We start from the raw sequence: 19637 nt of genomic DNA on the forward strand, positions 1-19637 counted from the left end.
TACAAGCTGGACATGAGTGCTAGCACACTCTCCCCTCCAGCTAGTCTATAAGACCACCCACTTGAGTTTTTGCTTCTTCAGGTGACCAAGTGTCTCAGAGCAGATTGTCAGCTACGTTTATGGTGAGTCATGTCCCAAATTGTGGATTCACTTTTTCTGTTCTTTTTTGAAGTGTTAATATGGGGTTGAGCTGTTTCCACCGTGTCTTCACGTTTGGCGTTTGTGTAATCCAGATTTAATTGGGGAGGATGTGATGCTATGTATGGAGCAAATCCATGAAAAATGCATGATTTGAAACATTACACCGAGCCCATTGAAATACAGCCTTAGGCAAAGGTTTTGAAATGTTCTTAGATGGCTTTTTTGAATATTTTAGATCTTTTTGGTGGTTTTTCAATGTTTAAAATATGTTTTGCTGTATATTGTATTGGTTTAACATTTTGATGTTTGCCACCCTGAGCTCCTTTGGGAAGAAGGGTGAGATACAAATTACTAATACTAATACTAATATGAGGATGTCAAGTGATGGAGGAAAATCAGTCCCCTTCCACTTCCTCCTATATGACCTGCAACAAGAACATAAGAAGAGTCTGCTAGATCAGGCCAATGGCCCATCTAATCCAGCATTCACTTCTCACAGTGGCCAACCCGATGCCTACGCAAAGCCCGCAAGCAGGATATGAACATGAACACAAGAGCTCTCTCTCCACCTACGATTCCCAGCAACTGGAATTCAGAAGCACCCTGCCTCTGACAGTGGCTCCTTCCCAAAGACACACACACATTGAAATCCAAAATAGTGCTTTGCTACCCTCTTAGAAGCCTAAATCCACAAGCACTCTGGTCCTTCTTTTCTACTTGAGGGCTTGCCGCTAGTGCATCTGGTTGGCTACTATGAGAACAGGATGCTGGACTAGATGGACCACTGGCCTCATCCAGCAGGGCTCTTCTCATGTTCTTATGAATAACAGTGAGGGAGGGCTTTTTTGTTCATGCCCCACCTGTGGGCTTCCTGGAGGAATCTGATTGGCCACTGTGAGAACAGGATGCTGAATTAGATGGGTCTTTGGCCTGATCCAGCAGCAAGGCTGTTTTTATACTTGAGGAACAGCGCTAGAGGGATGTTGAACTAGATGGGCTTGATCCAGCAACCAGGCTCTTCCTAAGCTTCCCATATCAAATTGTAGACACACCTAGAGTCAGATGCCTTTCATGTAAGGGCAAGCCAGACTCAGCCTTGCCTCTTTTGTAAAGGGGTCAAGGACAGAGGAGCTTGATGAGGCCATGGGCGTTGGCTCTCAGAATCCTCTCATGATAAACAAGGCATTAGCCCAGATCCGGTGTCTGTTCCCTCACTTATCTCCCCTTGCTTCCCTGGTCCAGTAAATATATATACTATTTATATGAATATTTTAAAAATCAACCCTCTAGTGCAGAAACAAATATGAGCAGGTGATACTGAGTGAAGCCGTTGGGTTATGTCAGCCCTACCCACAGTAGACGAAGGATGGATGAATCTGTCAATTTTGGTTCTCTTAGTTTCTCATTTTCTCCCAATCTTAAATTCAGTTCTCCACACTTTTGCAGCCATTTCTGTGTTTTAGTTGTAATCATCGTCATAATCGAGAATAAGGAGTTGACATAAACAGAGTCCATCTACCTCGGCGTTGTCCACACCGATTGTCATCTCCAATGTCTCAGGGAGGGAACACTCCCTGTCTATCCTGGAGGTGCCAGAGATTGAACCTGGAGCCTTTTGAGTGCAAAGCAGATGCCCTGCCCCTGAACTATGGCAGCTACCTGGTGTAGTCTCCTTCATTTATCTTTTTGTTCTATAGACCCACTCTGTAGACCAGGACCCTTCTGTCAAAGAGACCTCCTCTGAGGAAGAAAACAGATGCTCTCAAGGACACTTTAGTAGTGGACGTCCTGCATCAGACTAGGTGGGATGTGCAGTCTCTGTGATGCAATCATTCTTCACCAGGTGCCCAGAACCTGTGGCTCTCGAGATGATGCCGAGCTACAACTCCCATTGTCCCTGGCCCATTGGCCATGCTTGCTAGGGCTGATGGAAGTTGTAGTCCAGCAGTGTCTGGAGGGCCAACAGTTCCTCATGCCTGACCTATCCCCAGGATTTCGGACAGTCCCAACCAAGCAAGGGTGCCTTTGACCGGCTCCCCCTGAGCTCATTTTCTCCTGCGTTTGGAAGCAGATCGCAAGTGTAGAGGACAGACACCCATTTCTCAAGCGGTTTAGCTGGAGGGGGAACACTAATTTCTAAAGTGTAATTACCATGAGATTACAGACACATATCCAGCAAACTGCTCACCCAGTGCACTTATCTGGGGTAGAGAGTCAAAGGGTGCTTCATCCAGTGAAACATGATATCACCACAATTTCCCTGCGATGAAGCAATCTCATTCTTCCCCGAGACTTCCCACACACCAAAGAGCAATTCCTGGGGAGATTTTTTTTTAATTATTTTGCCCAGAGAGACCGTGACAGCGCAGCCATCAATGATCCAGTTCCCTGCTGGCCGTCATTTGGACCTCATCCACTCTATCCATTTGAAGCAGTCTTATGCCCACTTTAAACAGTCATGGCTTCCGCCTCAATTTATCCTGGGAACTGTAGTTTGCTCAGGGTGCTGAGAGTTGTCAGGAGGACCCTATTCCCCCTCCCATGGTTACAATCCCCAGACTGGTTTAACAACCATTCCCTCTTCCCAGGACACTCTTATTCTTAAGGAATGTTTTTATGAACTTTTGTTCAGATGGGACCTTCCCTCTAAAAGATTGGGTCACATATATACGGTATCCTGGGGTCGACCACCAGTGCTAGCAATATGGGGACACAGGAGTGCATGAATTGGCTATTTTGGAGGAAAGGTATTTTTAATAAGAAGTTCATTTTATTTTATTATTACATTTCTATCCTACTTTCCCTCCCAGGAGCTCAAGGCGGCACACGTGTACATTGGTCTAAACTGCATGCAAAAAATGTATTTATTAGGAGACATTTGCACTGAAATCCTGAAGAATTTTCATGAGGATTTTTTTAAAGAAATTCAGAGATGTGGAGAATCAATTTTAAGATTAGAAAAATGGGCTGCTGAGAAAGCCATAACTGACAGATCATTCCATCCCTACCCAATTCCAACCCTATCTTTCCTGTACATGTTTTTAAAATTATTTTCCTTCCCTCACACCCTACCAGAACCTGCAGAGAACTGCAATTCTCTGAAGAAAGTGAATAGCTATTAAACTAATTTAACTAAGGTGTGCGTGCGCGCAAGCGTGCGCACCCCTCTTTACTTGTGGAAAGGAGAGAGGTTGACTCAACTCTATTAACATATCTGAGGGACTAAAACAGGTTCCGAGCCTTGATTTCCTCCCTTATTACCTGTTGCCAATTAGCTCACCGGGAAATAGAAACAATGTTGGCTACCTTCCTTGGGAAGGTTCAGACATATAGGAGGAAGGGCTTTGGGGGAAAAAATAATTACCTACTTGCTGTTTGTCAGGTGCAATCACATCCTACGGGCAACTTAGACATCATCTAACCGACAAGGACCCCATTCGTTTCTCCACGAGCTAGGAGGATTTCTGTCCCAACATGCATTATCTTGTTTTAACTGAGTTTGCAACTCAGCAGAAAAATTGTAACACAGGAGAGATGGAGGGTTGTTGTGGGTTGTTGTTGTTTTGCCTAAGGGCTACATTGCATTCTGGACAAATTTCCAGCGGCCACATGCCATAGGCAGGTGGGCTCATAGGCAAAAGCAACACGTGAATTCTACCGTTGGACAGTCAAGAAATCAGAAGAAGGCCAGGACTGGGGAGGACAGCCAGGAGAGAACTAGAAAAGGTCCTCAAATGCAAGGATGTATCACTGAACACTAAAGTCAGGATCATTCAGACTAGTGTATTCCCGATCTCTATGTGTGGATGTGAACGTCGAGCAGTGAAAAAAGCAGATAAGAGAAAAAATCAACTCATTTGAAATGTGGTGTTGGAGGAGAGCTTTGCGCATACCATCGGCCACAAAAAGGGCTGGCGCCAGGCATGCCAGGGCCCTTGGGCACCAGCCTGCCCTGGACCCCAGCACACACCCCAGCACACACACTCATGCCCCACCTACCTGCCTCTCCTGTCTTTTGAGGCTGCGCACACTGCACATGCAGGGCTCCCATTAACCAAGATGGCGGCTGAGGTTTCCCTAAGGGGCTGAAGCCTCGACCGCCATCTTGATTGGTGGCACACATGCGTGCTACACATGTGCACCCCTGCCATCAAGCAAGATAGTGTCAGGAACATCAGCACCTTAGGGAAACCTCAGTCGCCATCTTGGTTAATGGCAGCCCTGCACGCACAGCGTGCACAGCTGCAAAAAAGAAGAAAGACAGGTAGGTAGAGCCAGTGAACGGGCGGGTGGCTTGGAACCTCCCTCCCTGCAATGGATCATGGAAGGGAGCTCTAGTCCTCCCCTACCCTATTGAGGGGCCCCTCAGGGGCACCTGTGGCCCCAGAGTCCCTTAGCCAGGGCCCGACCTGGCCACCCTTTGGCACCGGCCCTAGCTACGAAAAAGACAAATAATTGGGTGTTTAAACAAATTAAACCAGAACTATCACTAGAAACTAAAATTATGAGACTGAGGTTATCATACAGATAACACACACACAGTAGGCAAGTTTCTACACACACACATATATCCCTCTCTATCCTCCACCCGAGCAAGCAAGTGACATTGTCAAGAGTTCAAGGACACAATTCCGACCAGGCAAAAACACTCAAGGGGGGTGCACTCAAAGGGGAGGGCTGACAAGGGGTGTGGCCAGGGGAGACAGGGTATGGCCTGGAAGAGCCCAGGGGCCAAAATAGAGAGATCCAGCGCGGCACATTTGGCCCTAGGCCTGAGGTTCCCCACTGCTGCTTTAGAGTAGTCCTCAATGAGGTCAACGTAGGGTTGTTAGTGCTACTCAGTAGTAGAGTCACTGAAATTCATCACAATGACTGACTTACGTCCATTAGTTTCAAAGGCTCTACTCTATGTACACCTTTGCTGGATGCAACCCTCTGAATTTAATACGCCTGCATAATTGGGTTTCATTTGGAGGCAGGGTGAGGCAGTTGTTGGCAGCGTTGGGTCAATTGCAACCCCACCATTGCCATCTTTCCACTCCCTCCATCTTTGTTGCCATTCCACATGGTGCCTTCAAGCACCACATGCCTCAAAGTTCTCATCCTGTTTCTAGATAGGGGTGGTGTGTCTTACTTAATTCAAGAGCTGGACAAATTGGGAGGGGCATTCAGCAAGTGGGGGAGGAGTAGGAATGTTCACCCCAAGGCCTTTCACCATTAGAACTGCACAACCAAAGCACCGTAGCTCTATGATAGGGGAAGGGCTCTTTCATTCATGCCTTGCCTGTGGTATTCCCAGAGAACTCCAACTGGCTGCTGTGAGGACAAGAAGCTGGACTAGATGGTCCTTTGTGGCCTGATCCAGCAGGGCTCTTCTTATGTTCTTATGCTCTAAATGTCTTGACTTCAGCACTCACCCTCTCAATTCTGCAACTTGGGGATAGTAATCCCATTCTCCCTCTCAAAAGGCAGGGGTGGGGATCTTGCAGCCCTGCAGACATCATTAGACTACGACACCCATCATCTTCACCACTGGATATGCCAGCTGGGACTGATGGAAGTTGGAGTCCAATGTCGCATGAAGGCCTGTGGATTCCTCTTTATTGCTCTAGACCAGCCTTTCCCAACCGGTGTTCCTCCAGATGTTGCTGGACCACAACTCCCATCAGCCTCAGCCATTGGCAGTGCTGGCTGAGGCTGATGGGAGTTGTGGTCCAACAACATCTGGAGGCACACTGGTTGGGAAAAACTGCTCTAGACGCTGAGAAGCACCCACCTTGCAAGTTCCAAGTGGGCACCACTATAACCTTTTGTTATCAAGTGACCCATGGAAAAGCCCAATGAGATGATTATCTGATTATTTTTGGAAGCTCACGATTCTGGCCCATGTCCTCATCTGCCATTATGACAAGGAAAGAGGCCTGTTGGGAATTTATATTTAGCCCATAGTAAATGGCAGTTTTCTGGGCTAAGGTTTTCAACAAACTGCAGGCTGGCTCTATGTGTGCAACAGACTTAGGTGTACATCTAGGGACACCCGGAGCTCTTGTTAGAAATGTATGTTGTTCCGATTTCGGAGCTGAGGTATTTGAATGTACCCATATAATGGCCCCATACTGGGATAATAGCTTAGTCTTATAAAGCTCGAGAAGGGATGTGGCTCATCTACATCCTAATTTGACTACATAATGAAAAACAGAAGTGACAGTGGCATCGGCTGTTAACGCAACATCTTTCAAATGGGTGGACCAGGGTCCAGAATTTTTAAATGTCACACCCAGGTACTTATAAGAGTTAACTTGCTGCAGCCCTGATTGTCCAACCGCCATCTATTATTCCGTCTTCTCCTCCAGAAAACCATTGTTTTAGTTTTAGAATAGTTGACATTCAACAGTTTCTTAACACAGTACGTGCCCAGAGCTCTCAGGAGTCTACGCATTGCCACCTGTGTGTATGAAAGAAGGGTGGCATCATCAGTATGCAGTTAGGTGGAAACATCCTTACCTCTCAAACGAGGAGGCAAGAACTCCACTCCTGATAGAAAGGGGACCATATCATTAAGATAAAAGTTAAATGAGAGGGGTGCTAACAAGCAGTCCTAGCATACTCCTTTATTAACTGGGATAGGTTCCGAGAGGCAACCCTGTTGTATACTTATACTCCTGAATGGCTTATTTCATTGTTTTAATTATTGTTTTAATGCTTTCCTTGTGCCTCTTTCTTTTGATGCGCATGAAAAAAGCCCAGTTGATTGTTGCACAATAAACTGCCCTGAACTAAGGAGTACCCATCCCTGCCAAATCCTGATATTGCTCAAGTATGAGCCAGGGTTCAAATCCCCGTACAGCCATGAAGCTCACTGGGTGACCTTGGGCCAGTCATTGCCTCTCAGCCTCAGAGGGAGGCAATGGTAAACCCCCTCTGGATACCGCTTACCATGAAAACCCTATTCATAGGGTCGCCATAAGTCAGGATCGACTTGAAGGCAGTCCATTTCCATTTTTTCATATTTGGGTTTTAATTATTGTTAAGCTGTTTTCTAAGTCACTTTAGACTAGGGATGGAATCTATCTATCTATCTATATAGAGAGATGTGTGTAGTGGTTAAGGTGTTGGACTAGGACCTGGGAGACCAGGGTTCAAATCCCCACACAACCATGAAGCTCACTGGGTGACCTTGGGCCAGTCACTGCTTCTCAGCCTCAGAGGGGGGCAATGGTAAACCCCCTCTGAATACCCCTTACCATGAAAACCCTATTCATAGGGTCGCCATAAGTCGGGATCGACTTGAAGGCAATCCATGAGACCCAAATAGTCAGATGGACAGAATTCCTAGAAGATGTCAAATCAGCTCGTAAAGGATCCAGCTCAACTTGGGGTCCAAGTGGCAGCTGAGAGGGACTGAAAATATAGGGACAAAAAGGCATGTGCCTCAGAGAAGGTATTCCCCAGCATCACTTGATCACGATGTCTCAGATGGTTGGGTTATGATTAAGTTGCCAGTCTACTGAGAGTGTCACTGCACCTGATACTTATTGAGAAGGTAATAATTTTCTATGCACAAAAAAAGTCCTCCTACATCTCTGAGTGTTTCCCGGGAAAGCAGCCAACATTGCTGGTGTTTCCTGATGAGCTCATCACTGGAGGTAGGTGGCAAAGAATTGATATGTATTTTATTTCGTTTTACCCTGCTGCTCCTCCAAGGAGCTCAAGTTGGCATACGTGATGATGAGCCCAAGAGCTTCACACCTCAGGGAGAATTTGAGCCTTGGGTCTCCCAAATACAGATCTCTCATTGGAAATGACTCGAGGGGGGAGTATTAATCTGGTACCCCTTTAGCGAATATAGGAATATCAGCTTCCCATGGGCAACTGGTTGGCCACCAGGAGAACAGAACACTGGATTAGATAGGCCTTTGGTCTGGTCCAGCACAGTTCTTCTTACATTCCTTATCTCTAAGGCTGCAACCCTAACCCCTTATACTTGGGAATGAATGGAAATGGACTGCTTTCAGGTCGATCCCGACTTACGGCAACCCTATGAATAGGGATTTCATGGTAAGCAGTATTCAGAGGGGGTTTCCCCTTGCCTCCCTCTGAGGCTAGTCCTCCCCAGCTGGCTAGGGCCCGCTCAGCTTGCCACAGCTGCATAAGCCAGCTCCTTCCTTGTCTGCAACTGCCACCTGGGGGGGCAACTGGGCTCCTTGGGACTATGCAGCTTGTCCACGGCTGCACAGGTGGCAGGGCACATAACCCCTGAGCCACTCGCTGTGGGGGTGATCTTTAGCGGCCCTTGACACCTAGGAGACACGAGTAGGGATTTGAACTCACAGACTCTGGACTCCCAGCCAGACTCTCCTCCCCACTGTGCTGAGCTCTACTGAATTCAGCTGTGGTTTCTTCTGAGCAGACATGGTTAGGATTATGTCCTGTTACTGATTTAACACTCAGAGTCAAACCAGTGTGGAGAATCATCTGAAGGAAAAGAATGGATCTGTGATTCTCACTGGACAAGCTCCCTAGGTCGACTAGCATTACTGTCCCCAGCTTTGTGTTGTTTTTGCAAGCTCTTTCTTTTCCCCACATCCCTCATAAAGACCATCTTGCAAGGCCTTCCACATTAAAAGGCTGACACCTGAGGCCCTTCGAATGAAGGGCCAAATGCCCAGGTCAACAACCTGGCTGCTGAATTCTGCACCAGCTACGGTTTCCCAACTGTCCTCGAAAGTGGGCATGTCTTGGCAGATGTCAACTTTAAAGCAAGGGTGGGGGACCTGTGGGCCTCCAGATGTTCCCAGACTCCTTTGGCAGGAAAGGTGAGGTATCAGTTGAATAAACAATAACAGTAATTCAGCACAGGACCTTGGACAGAGCCCCTGGGGTGCTCCATCTGAGACCTCCCTCCGGGCCGACGCGAAGCCAATCGTTTCTTTTATTGAAAAGCCTTTCTAAACTGCTGAAAAGTCAAAAAACCTCTATGCCAGACCGCTTGAAACAGACCCATAGACCCCCTGAAAATTGCTGAGAGTCTTGGCAGACCACTTAATTATTTTTCCGCCTTTCAACACAATTGTGACGCGCTTGTATTGCTTTTTTTATTTCTTAGATATTGTGTTTTATGGTAGAATTCACATTGTAATACAATAAAATACAGTATGAGAAATAAAGCGATCAATACAAATACAATTAAAGATCAATATGGCTATTTAATGTGGGCATGCAGCAGGCCACCTGAAGCTTGTGGCCCACAAGCCACAGTCTGGGAACCTCTGCTCTGAGCTGTAGTCAAAAATATAACATAAAAAACTATAATGCAAGATAAAAACCGGTGAAAGAGTATTATAAAAAGAGATGGAAAAACAGGAATTCACTGATAACAGGGTCTAATCTTATGGGTCAGGGTAAGCCTGGGCAACAAGAGATGTCCTTGAAAGATGTCTGAAGCAACTAAGGGGTGGTGTTTCACATGCAGCAGGATGGGCATTCTTCAGTGGAGTCTAAAACACAATTACAGTTAAAAACATTCTAAAACGCATTTATGGTTAACAACATTCTAAAGCACAGTTGCAGTTTTTTTAAAAAAAAATCTTTCATCCAGTGATCTCTGGGTTGCCAGGAGCAGTCTACTTAAGCCATCAAATGCCTGGGTGAACAGGCACGATTTCAAAGTCCTCCTGAATAGTGATGGAGAGAGAAGCATCACAGTGGGGAGGGCGTTCCACACACAGAATGCACACTGATTGTACATGGTCGTTCAACTCGCTGTGGCTCCACCTCACAGTAGCATCACCCGGACCACATTCTTTCAACTTTTCAACAACAATGATCATGGGAAACATTGACAAACGCTTCCCCGAAGTCATGATGCGCTATGTGCATGATGTTCCTGTGATATGCTTTCTTGGCAGAGACCATTAGTAAATAATAATTATAATAATGAGCCATTATATTAGGCATGCCTAAAGCTCCTAAGCTTGGACACATTTCTTTGGTAATGTCCTATGGAGTGTAGTGGGACTTACTTCAGAGTAAATTGGCTTAGGATGGTTACTAAGCTTATTTCTTTCCAATCACTTTCCCTGAACCTATATCCCAGCCTTCCTCAACCTGGTGCCCTCAAGTTGTTTTGGACTCCAAATCCCATAATCCCTGACCATTGGCCATGCTGGCTGCTGGGGCTGATGGGAGGTAGAGTCCAATGACATCTGGAAGGCCACAAATTCTCCAATTCCCACTGCAATATCAATCGGTGATGGGGAAACTCATGACCCTCCAGATGTTGTGTGGATAAACTCCCCATTTGTGGAGTGCCCTCCCCACTGACATGTGTCTGTCTCCATCACTATTGACTTTGAGGAGGAATTTGAAAACATTCCTATTTACCCAGGCATTTGATGGCTGAAGGGGACCATTCCTGGCAACTCAGAGATCACTGGATGAAAAAATTGTTTTCAACTGTAACTGTGTTTTAGAATGATTTAACTATGTGCGTGTGTTAGAACGTGTTAGAATGTTTCTGACTGTAACTGTGTTTTAGCATGCTTTTAACCCTTTTTAGAATACTTTTCTTTTTGTTGTGAAATTGTTTTGTTGACGTGTTTGCTGCCCTGGACTCCTTCAGGAGGAAGGATAGGATATAAATTTAATAAATATATAATAAATAAAAACATCCCTGTCCTTTGGCCATGCCAGCTGATAGGTTTGATGGGAGGTGAAGTCCAACAACATCTTGATGACCACAGATTCCAGGTCACTGTGTAAATCAGGGAAGGGGAAGACCCTGGCCCTACAGATGTTGCTGGACTAAAACTCCCAGCATCCCTGACTATTGGCTATGCTGGCTGCTGGGAGTTGGAGTCCAAGAACATCTCAAGGGCACCAGGTTGGGGAGGGCTGTTATATTCTGAAATTTCTCTCCATCAGATACATGTTTCTTACCATTCTAGAAAAAAAATGTAATTTCTGCTTCCCAGACCTGAGGTTCAGTCAAGACTCAATTAAGGAGCAAATTTTAAGGAGAAACTCAAAACAGCAATGGACGTTTTATATGCCAACTTCACATGCTGTTTTGCTTAGAAAGAGCCTTGCCTGCTTGAGTCAGGAGAAAGTCGGGGGAATCTTCCGGATGAGTAACTGATACTTTTGCAATCTAAACATGTTTGCGCAACATCCTCAGGATACTCATGTTCCAAAGCAGAGTTACATTTTGGGTAGGAGAGTTCATTTTGGGGCCTGGATACTGTAGCAACAATAACCCCACCTAGATATTCATTGGAAAATTATAGTTTTGCCATCATCTGTTTGGGTTGTCTCTTCCTCCTTATGTCACTTGCCCAACCTAGGGAAGGTCTTAACCATTTGACGGAAATGCCAAAATAATAATTGGATACCGGAAAAGGGGCAGAAATTCAGTTCGGTCCACATTTTAATTAGCAGCGGCTTCCTAGGTGGAGCAGAGCCGCTTTATGCTATATGCTTCTGGACAGGTGGGTCACTGCTACGGAATGAAATGAGGGGATTTGCTCCTGCAAGAGGTGCTGATGGCTGCCAGCTGGGATGGCTTCAGAAGAGGATGGGACAAATTCATGGAGAAGGCTCTCAGTGGCTATGAGCCACCATGGCTATTGTCTACCTCCACTGTCGGAGGCAGTATGCTTCTGAATACCCGTTGCTGGGACTCACATCACAAGTGTGGAGAGTTGCTGTTGTGCTCAAGTCATGCTTCTGTGTTCCCCATAGGCATCTGGTTGGCCACTGTGAGAAGAGGACGCTGGGCTGGATGGCCCACTGGCCTAATCCAGCAGCCAGGGTCTTCTTATGTTGCTTACGGAGGGGGCAGGGTGGAGCTCAGTGGGTGAAACACAATGGCAGGAGGCAATCCAGAGCTCCTATATTCATCTCCCCCTTCCCCCTCTGCTGGGAAGCTAGACTAGCAACTTCTGATTTTAATGCAAGCCTGCCTTCTTCATCCTTATCAAAATGCAGCTATCCAAAACCTCTGCTTCTGCAAACGTTGCAATACAGACCTCCAGCCGAAACCTGCGTACGAAAATGTGCACGTATGGTGATGTTCTGTTGTATCCAGTGTTAGTCTGCAGGCCTATTGAAATGAACGGGAGTGGCTAATGCTGTCTTTTGTCGCTTATATTTGGGGACACCCCCTTCCTCTGTTTTTTCTCTTGTTTTGCTAAACAGATTATTAGGGCATGAACTTCTGCGGACTAGCATCACTAGATGCATGAAGGGTTAACCTCACTTGGATATGATACATACACACACATCTTGGGATGGCAGAGGGGGAACGGTCAACAATGGCAAAGGGGAAACGCCAGAGTTCAGTGGCGGAGCAGCCAGAAGGTCCCAGGATCAACCCCGGGTGTCTCCAGGAAGGGCTGGGACAGACCTGTGGCTGAAATCCTGATCAGCCACTGCCAGTTAACGTAGACAGTACTGAGCGAGATGGACCAGGGCTCTGACCCTGTGCAAAGCAGCTCCCTATGGGGTCATCTGTATTATCAAGAGGTACACAACAATACCTTGCCGCATAGAGTGCTCCTCTTCAAGAGGCCAGCCAGCCAGCCATGCCCCCAGATATTCCACTGCATCCTATTCCTCATCCTGAGGTGGGGAACCTGAGGCCCAGGGGCCAAATAAGGCCCTCCAAACCTCTCTGTCTGGCCCTCGGGACTGTCTCCAGGCCACATCATCGCTGAGGGTTTAGCATGTCTAGAGTGTGGCCTTGAACTCTGACCTTACCTCCTGCTTGCCTGGTTGGAGGAGAGAAAGAGAGACTTCTGTTAGAACTGGCTCGCTGTATCCTTTGTAAAGTATCCTTTGTAGCTCTGTGCATTTGCCTCTGACCTCATTTGCCACTAGGAGGTGGCCCCTGAAGGATTGCCCAGAAGGGACTGCGGCCCCGGGCTAAAAAAGTTCCCCACCCCTGTGCTAAGTTCTTTTCTGTTAAGTTTTTTTCCTGAAAACCCTTTGGGTTCCCCAAGTGTGCTGATATCTCCCTCTCTTTTCCCAGCACTCCTGCTTTGGCAGCAATGTTGTCGGCGCTCACCAGACAAGTTTGCTATTAAAAGGACTTATTGGCAGTGGAAGCTGGTGGCGCCAATTATTATTATTATTATTATTTATTAGATTTGTTAGACACCCATCTGGCAGAGATTAATCTGCCACTCTGGGCGACGTACAACGATGTCAGCTGAGCAGTGAATCCACTCCGGGGTTTTGTCCAAACTCTCAAGGAGTTGCCCAAGGTGCTGAAACCCATTCCCAAAATAGATTCAGCACCTCGGACACTTCCTTGGAAGCTTGGGCGAAAACTTCGGAGCAGATTCACTGCCCCGTTGACATCAGAGCCACCAGCTGCCACTGCTTATTGGTTTATTGTATTATATTGTATTTTATTGTATCTATGTTCACCGCCCAGAGAGCTATTGCTAGTCGGGCGGTATATAAGTTTTAAAAATAAATAAATAAATTTTAAAATAAATTATCAGTGGAATACAGTGCTACTCACTTGTTTCGACCCACTTTGATGCCGACAGAATGCACATTTGCTGTCTCCCTGGCTTTACCAAAGACCAGGAAGAGGCAGATTGCCCTCTTCCTTTCCACAACCAGTACAAACCAGAAGGCCGACGATAGGGAACTTTGACTCATGCTGTGTCACCAGCGTTGAGTGCCGATCCCCAAGTGCTTCTCCCACAAGGCTGGCAGGGGCTGAACGGAAAGAAGGAAGGTACTGTGCAAACCTTGCTGAAGACCACACTGCCAAGATGTCAAGACATTGATATATTTATTCCCATTTCCTGTAATGGCTTGCTGGCAGAACTGTATGTCCTTCAATTCTTAATGAATGTTAATTGGTTGCATTCAATTAACTCCTACCCAAAGCAGACACACTGAAATAGGAGACTAGAGTAAGACTATTGATTTGGCCACACTTCCATACTTTGGTCATGCCCGCTTTGATATGTAGCCCCCAGAGGGTTGACAGCGGGATACTGTGGGGCTTGGCTTGCTTTAGTGTCAAACCTTGAGAAGGAGCATCTCACAGTTTTGTCCTGACTGCTACGTAACCCCACGCATAAAACAGCAAGAATTAAAGACTTGGGTCTTTGGGGACTAGCTCATATTTGTGGATGAAGGAAGCTTTGGGCTAAATGTATGGTACAGACATGACAATCTAGATCAGGTCCCCCTCTGCACTGTATATCTAAATCATCATACCACTTTAAGCTGCCACGGCTTCCCCCAAAGTATCCCAGGAAGTGTCATTTGTGAAGGGTGCTGAGAGTTATTAGGAGACCCCTATCCCCTCTCACGGAGCTACCATTCCCAGAGTTACCTGGGAAGTGGGAATGACCATTAAACCACGCTGAGAATAAAATAACTTTTCAAATAAAACAAAAAAAATTGCCAGCTGATAGGGAGAACAAAAGTGAAGACTGGAAGAACGCGAGAAATTAAACCTGACATATTCACGCATCCCTAGGTCCAAACGTTTTAATGTGTCTGCGTAAAAATCAAATATAATTACAGGATCTTGGAAAGGTTGAGCGAAGGAAAGAGAGAGAGAGAGAGCGCATGCTAATCTTCAACTCATATTACACAGTGAATTTCTGTGAGTAGTGACACAGTTACAGTTTCTAATACGGACGTTCCTTGTTAGGAATAATCTTGGCATTTTCAGTAATAGATTGAGAAAATGCTATCCCCCTTGCTGAGAAAGCAGCGATCAGAGGAAGAACCTCTGGAAGATCTGGAAGATAGTGGCCACACAGCTATTATCTTCCGATGAATAATTAGGTGGAGTTTCTGTTGGGTCAACATCCAGGTTGCAAAAAGAAAAGAATTATCCTTCCCAAACGACAATGCCACCTTGCACAATGATCACCTGGGTGATGCCACACAAACAGATTTGGATTGCAAAAGCATCTGTCCCACGACCAGAGGGCGTTTCCCTGCTTTTTTTTTTTTTGACAGATGAATAAGAAGAAATTCTTTCTGTGCAAACAGGAACTTCACGACAGCATATAAATAAGCCATCAGCCTGTCAGGCTCCTCAGTTTATTTTGCTGCCCATCATCCTGAGCGTTGATCGTGCCTCATCTTGGGTAAGTAAAATTGGTTGGATGCTTTCCTTTTGCCAGAGTTGTGCTTATCATGAAGAGTGATTTGAAGATTTGGGGAGGGTTGGGGGGAGAGGGAATGTGGGTGGGTCATGGAAGCTGCCTTATATACCAAGTCTGGTCATTCGTCCATCTAAGCCTGGTATTGTCAGCACTGACTGGCAGCAGCTTTCCAGGATTTCAGGCAGGTATCTATCCCAGCCCTACCTGGAGATGCCATAGATTGAACCTGAGACCTTCTGCAGGCACAGAGGACGCTCTACCACTGAGCTACGCCCCCTCCCCAAAGGTCATCAAAAGGAGATGTGCATATCTGAGATGTCACCTCAGACACCCAAGATGGAGTTGAATATTGCCTTGTAAAGATATGATTTCCCCAAAAGAGTAGATAGGGAACCTTTGGATCTCTAGATGTTGCTGGACCACAGCTCCCAATATCCCTGCCCATTGGGCATGCTGGCTGGGAGAGAATGGGAGTTGGAGTCCAGAAACATCAGGAAGGTACCAGGTTCCCCGACCCTTTCCTAAAGAACAACTTGTTGCAGAGAGCCCTATTCGGCCTCTTTTTTTATTAACTCTATAACTGTACCGTGATCTGAGCCTTGAAAAGCACATAGAGCTGCAAGAGGAAGTGGGAAAGAGTGTCACTCTTCCATACTTCCTCCTTCAGCTCTATGGACCTTTCAAGGGAGATAAAAGCAGCCACCCTCGCCACCTCGTGACCAAGGATGAAGTGAGCTGGGGGGGAGGGCTTATAGGCTTTGTGGGCACCCAGAGAAAAACCTCAAGGGTAGCATTGCATCCACAATTTCAGGTTGATGCCCCCTGAACTAGACACTAAATAGATACTGTGGTTTCTGGCTCCTCACAAATCCCTTTGTCAGGAACCTTTTGTTATTGACAGTGGAGGCTGGCCATTGTGGTGGATGGGGCACTGCCTCACTAAGCTTGGTCCCCCGCCAGTCAGCTCCCAGCTGACTACATTCTTACTTCCAGCTTCCTCCTTTTTTACTCTCTGTGTTGCCTCTTGTGGAACTCACTATGGAGGAGGAGAGTGGGGACAAAAGTTGGATTAGTCAGCTCTGATGTCACCAGCTCTGGCTCCACCTACTGTTGGGCTCCCCAATAGTCCCAATGGACATCAGACTCTGGTTATTTGAAAATGCTCCTACATCAATGCACTACTTCTTCATTATTTTAAAGCTCTCTCCCCCCCCCTTCCCTCTCTCTGTCTTCCAGGCTTCGCCAAATCAGCAGAAGATGTCCTACCAAGACCAGCAATGCAAGCAACCTTGCCCCCCTCCTCAATGCAAGCAAACCATCCCTCCCCCTCAGAAATGCTGCCCACCCCCTCAGCAGTGCTGCCCACCCCCTCAGCAGTGCTGCCCACCACCTCAGAAGTCCTGCCCCCCTCCGAAGCAGTGCTGTCCTCCACAACAAAGCCAGGACCCTAAATGCTGTTAAGGGGCCGCTGGAACGACCACCCCCCAGAGGACTCCCTGCAGAAGGAAGATGGGAGAGAGGGTCTAGGATGTGGAAGCACAGTGCAACGTGGATGATCCCTTCTGGCTTGGTTCCATTTTTGGTGTGGGCTCCATGATAGCAATATCTTGTTCTCTCTGCCTTTTTTAAAAAATGCATGCCGCAAAGAAAAGAAAATCTGGAAATCAGCATTTCTGGGGTGCACGGAGCACCAGCCCGTCTGCTTCCATTGACATCACTGGACACTCGGCCGGTCATCGCCTCTATACTTCACACCAATGGTAGCAATCAGATGTCACCTTGATAGCCTGATCGAAGTGGTCTGCATGAAAACCCATTCTTGCGACCTAAATTCCCAACATAGCTTTTCAGCTGTACCCAGTGTTGCACCTTTCCTCAACCAGCTATCCTTCTTCCCAGCCATACTTTTTCTCTTCTGATGTATTGCTCTGGCCTCCAACTCTATGCATGCGAGATACTATTAAAATGTATGAGTTCAGCCACCAACCTTGTCTTATTTCCTCAATGTTGCACAGCTGAATATCTCTTGCAGTGATTGCATTGGTCTGACTGCTCTGGGGGCAAGTAGAAGTAATGGAGTAATGGTCCCTGGCAGAGAATCCTGAGCCACTGGAGGTAGATGCTGATGGGCAGAGAAGGGAACCAGGAAGGTTTAACGGGACATGTCCCAGTGGCAGACCATCTGCTTGGCATGCAGAAGGTCCTGTGTTTGGTTCCCAGCATTTCCAGGTAGGGCTGGGAGACTGCCAGGACTGGGAGGCTAACATAGGCACTTTTTGTCCACTGTTGGGGGTAGCTGACAGGGGCAGACATGTCACCACTATGTTGTAGTCCTCTCTTTCTGCTTTTTGAGGTGTGGCAGCCTAGTATTAGTATTAGTATTATATCCCACTTTCCTCCCAGAAAGACCCCAGGGTGCCAGACAAATGACAAACACTGAAAACATCTATAAATCTTAAAAACAAGACATCATTTTAAAAAACCTTCTTAAAAACAAAACATTTTTTAAAAAATCTTAAAAACAGAACATCAAAAATCATTTTAAAAATATATTTTAGAACATCTTAAAAACAATTCTAGCATAGACGCAGACTGGGATAAGGTCTGCACTTAAAAGGCTTGTTGAAAGAGGAAGGTCTTCAGTAAGCACCGAAAAGCTAACAGGGACAGTGTCTGTCTAATATTTAAGGGGAGGGAATTCCAAAGGGTAGGTGCCACTGCTAAACTAAAGGTTTGCGCTCTGCCCCACACCCTACAGCACCTATTCTGTGACTGGTGCCATGACCCTTTCTCAAATTTTCAAATGGGTTCACAGGCTCTCAAAGTCTGGTGAACCCATGCCTTGAGCTAAATGGGCCAACGGTCTGACTCAGTAGACTGCAGCTTCCAATTTAAATCAGATCCTTAGTTACATTTGTGAGAACAAGAATCTTATTTCAGGGTTAGATATCTCCATGGCAAAGGATACATGTTGTGTGCAAGGAGGTCCCAGGTTCAGTCCCTGGAATCTCCAGGCAGGACTGTGAAAAGACTCCCATCGGATAAGTCAGACAGTCTCTGCCAGTCACTGTAGATAGGGGTTCGCAAACTGTGGTCCATGGACCACCGGTGGTCTGCAAACCACCAGTGGTCTACAAGCTTCATTCAGCTGGTCCACAAACTTTCAAGATGCTCTCCAAGGTGCTGAAAGATATCAGAGCCGATTCCACTGCCCTAGTGATGTGGGGCCATGAGCCCCCCCTGCTTTTGGGAGGGGGTAACATGGCTATTTCAAGCACTTTAATACTGCTGTTACATACAGGGAGCCTGATCAGGACTAGCAGTGGATACAGCCTGCTGGAAACAGCTTGCATCAGCCCATTCACAGACAGATCGGCTACTGTCTTGGTGACTTTTTTTAATCCATCCGAGGACAAGCTTCATTCAGCTGGTCCACAACATGTCTGCACTAAATATCCATATTGGTTTTTAATTGTATTTTGATTGCTACTTTTTCTTCCTATGTTTTATTTGATTGTAGCTCAGTTTGTATTCTACAGAAACAAAACTGCAACACAATGAAATACATCACAAGAGACAAAAGAAGCAATCATAACACAATTTGCAATCAGGCAGCATCTGGCACAGCACATTACAATGGCTACAACAGACAGAAAGACCATTAAGTGGTCCTCCAAGACCATCAGCAATTTTCAAGGGGTTCTGGGGTGGGGGGAGCAGTTTGGAAACCACTGGTGTTGATTATGCTGAACTAGATGACCCAATGGTCTGACTCAATGTAAGGTGAGGATGGGGAACATATAGCCCTTCAGATATTGTTGCTCCATCTCTGTAAGTGCATTTAATATGTGATTCCAGATAGTTTGGGACATGTGTTCAGACAGGGTGTGGAACCTGTGGTCATCCAGATATTGGACTCCATATCCCATCATCCCTGATCATTGGCCATGCTAGCCCAGGCATAAGGGAATGCACAACACACAGGGAAAAACCTGTCACAATGTACAAATTTGCAAGACTCAATCAGGGGTCCTTATGAGGAGGCTGGAGTGTCCCAGATACGCAAGAGGGTCCCAATTTTCTTTGCTGATATGTTGAGGGAAAATCCTTGTGAGGAACTGAGGAACAACAGAGAGTTATGATGGAGGGGAAATGACTCAAGGTCCTGCAGGAAGGACAGTCCAAGGAGCAAAACTCGTTAAAGCTGAGTGTCTCCCAGACTTGGCAGACAAGTCATCAAGTCTGTTTCACAATAATGAGGACTAGTAACCCAAGTGTCAGCTGGATATCCTTTTTCATGAAAAATCATTCTGTAAATCAAAATGTAGAGTAATGCAGTAATGAGGCTCAGCC

The sequence above is a fragment of the Rhineura floridana genome, chromosome 22, assembly GCF_030035675.1.
Source record: "Rhineura floridana isolate rRhiFlo1 chromosome 22, rRhiFlo1.hap2, whole genome shotgun sequence".
NCBI classification, from domain to species: domain Eukaryota; kingdom Metazoa; phylum Chordata; class Lepidosauria; order Squamata; family Rhineuridae; genus Rhineura; species Rhineura floridana.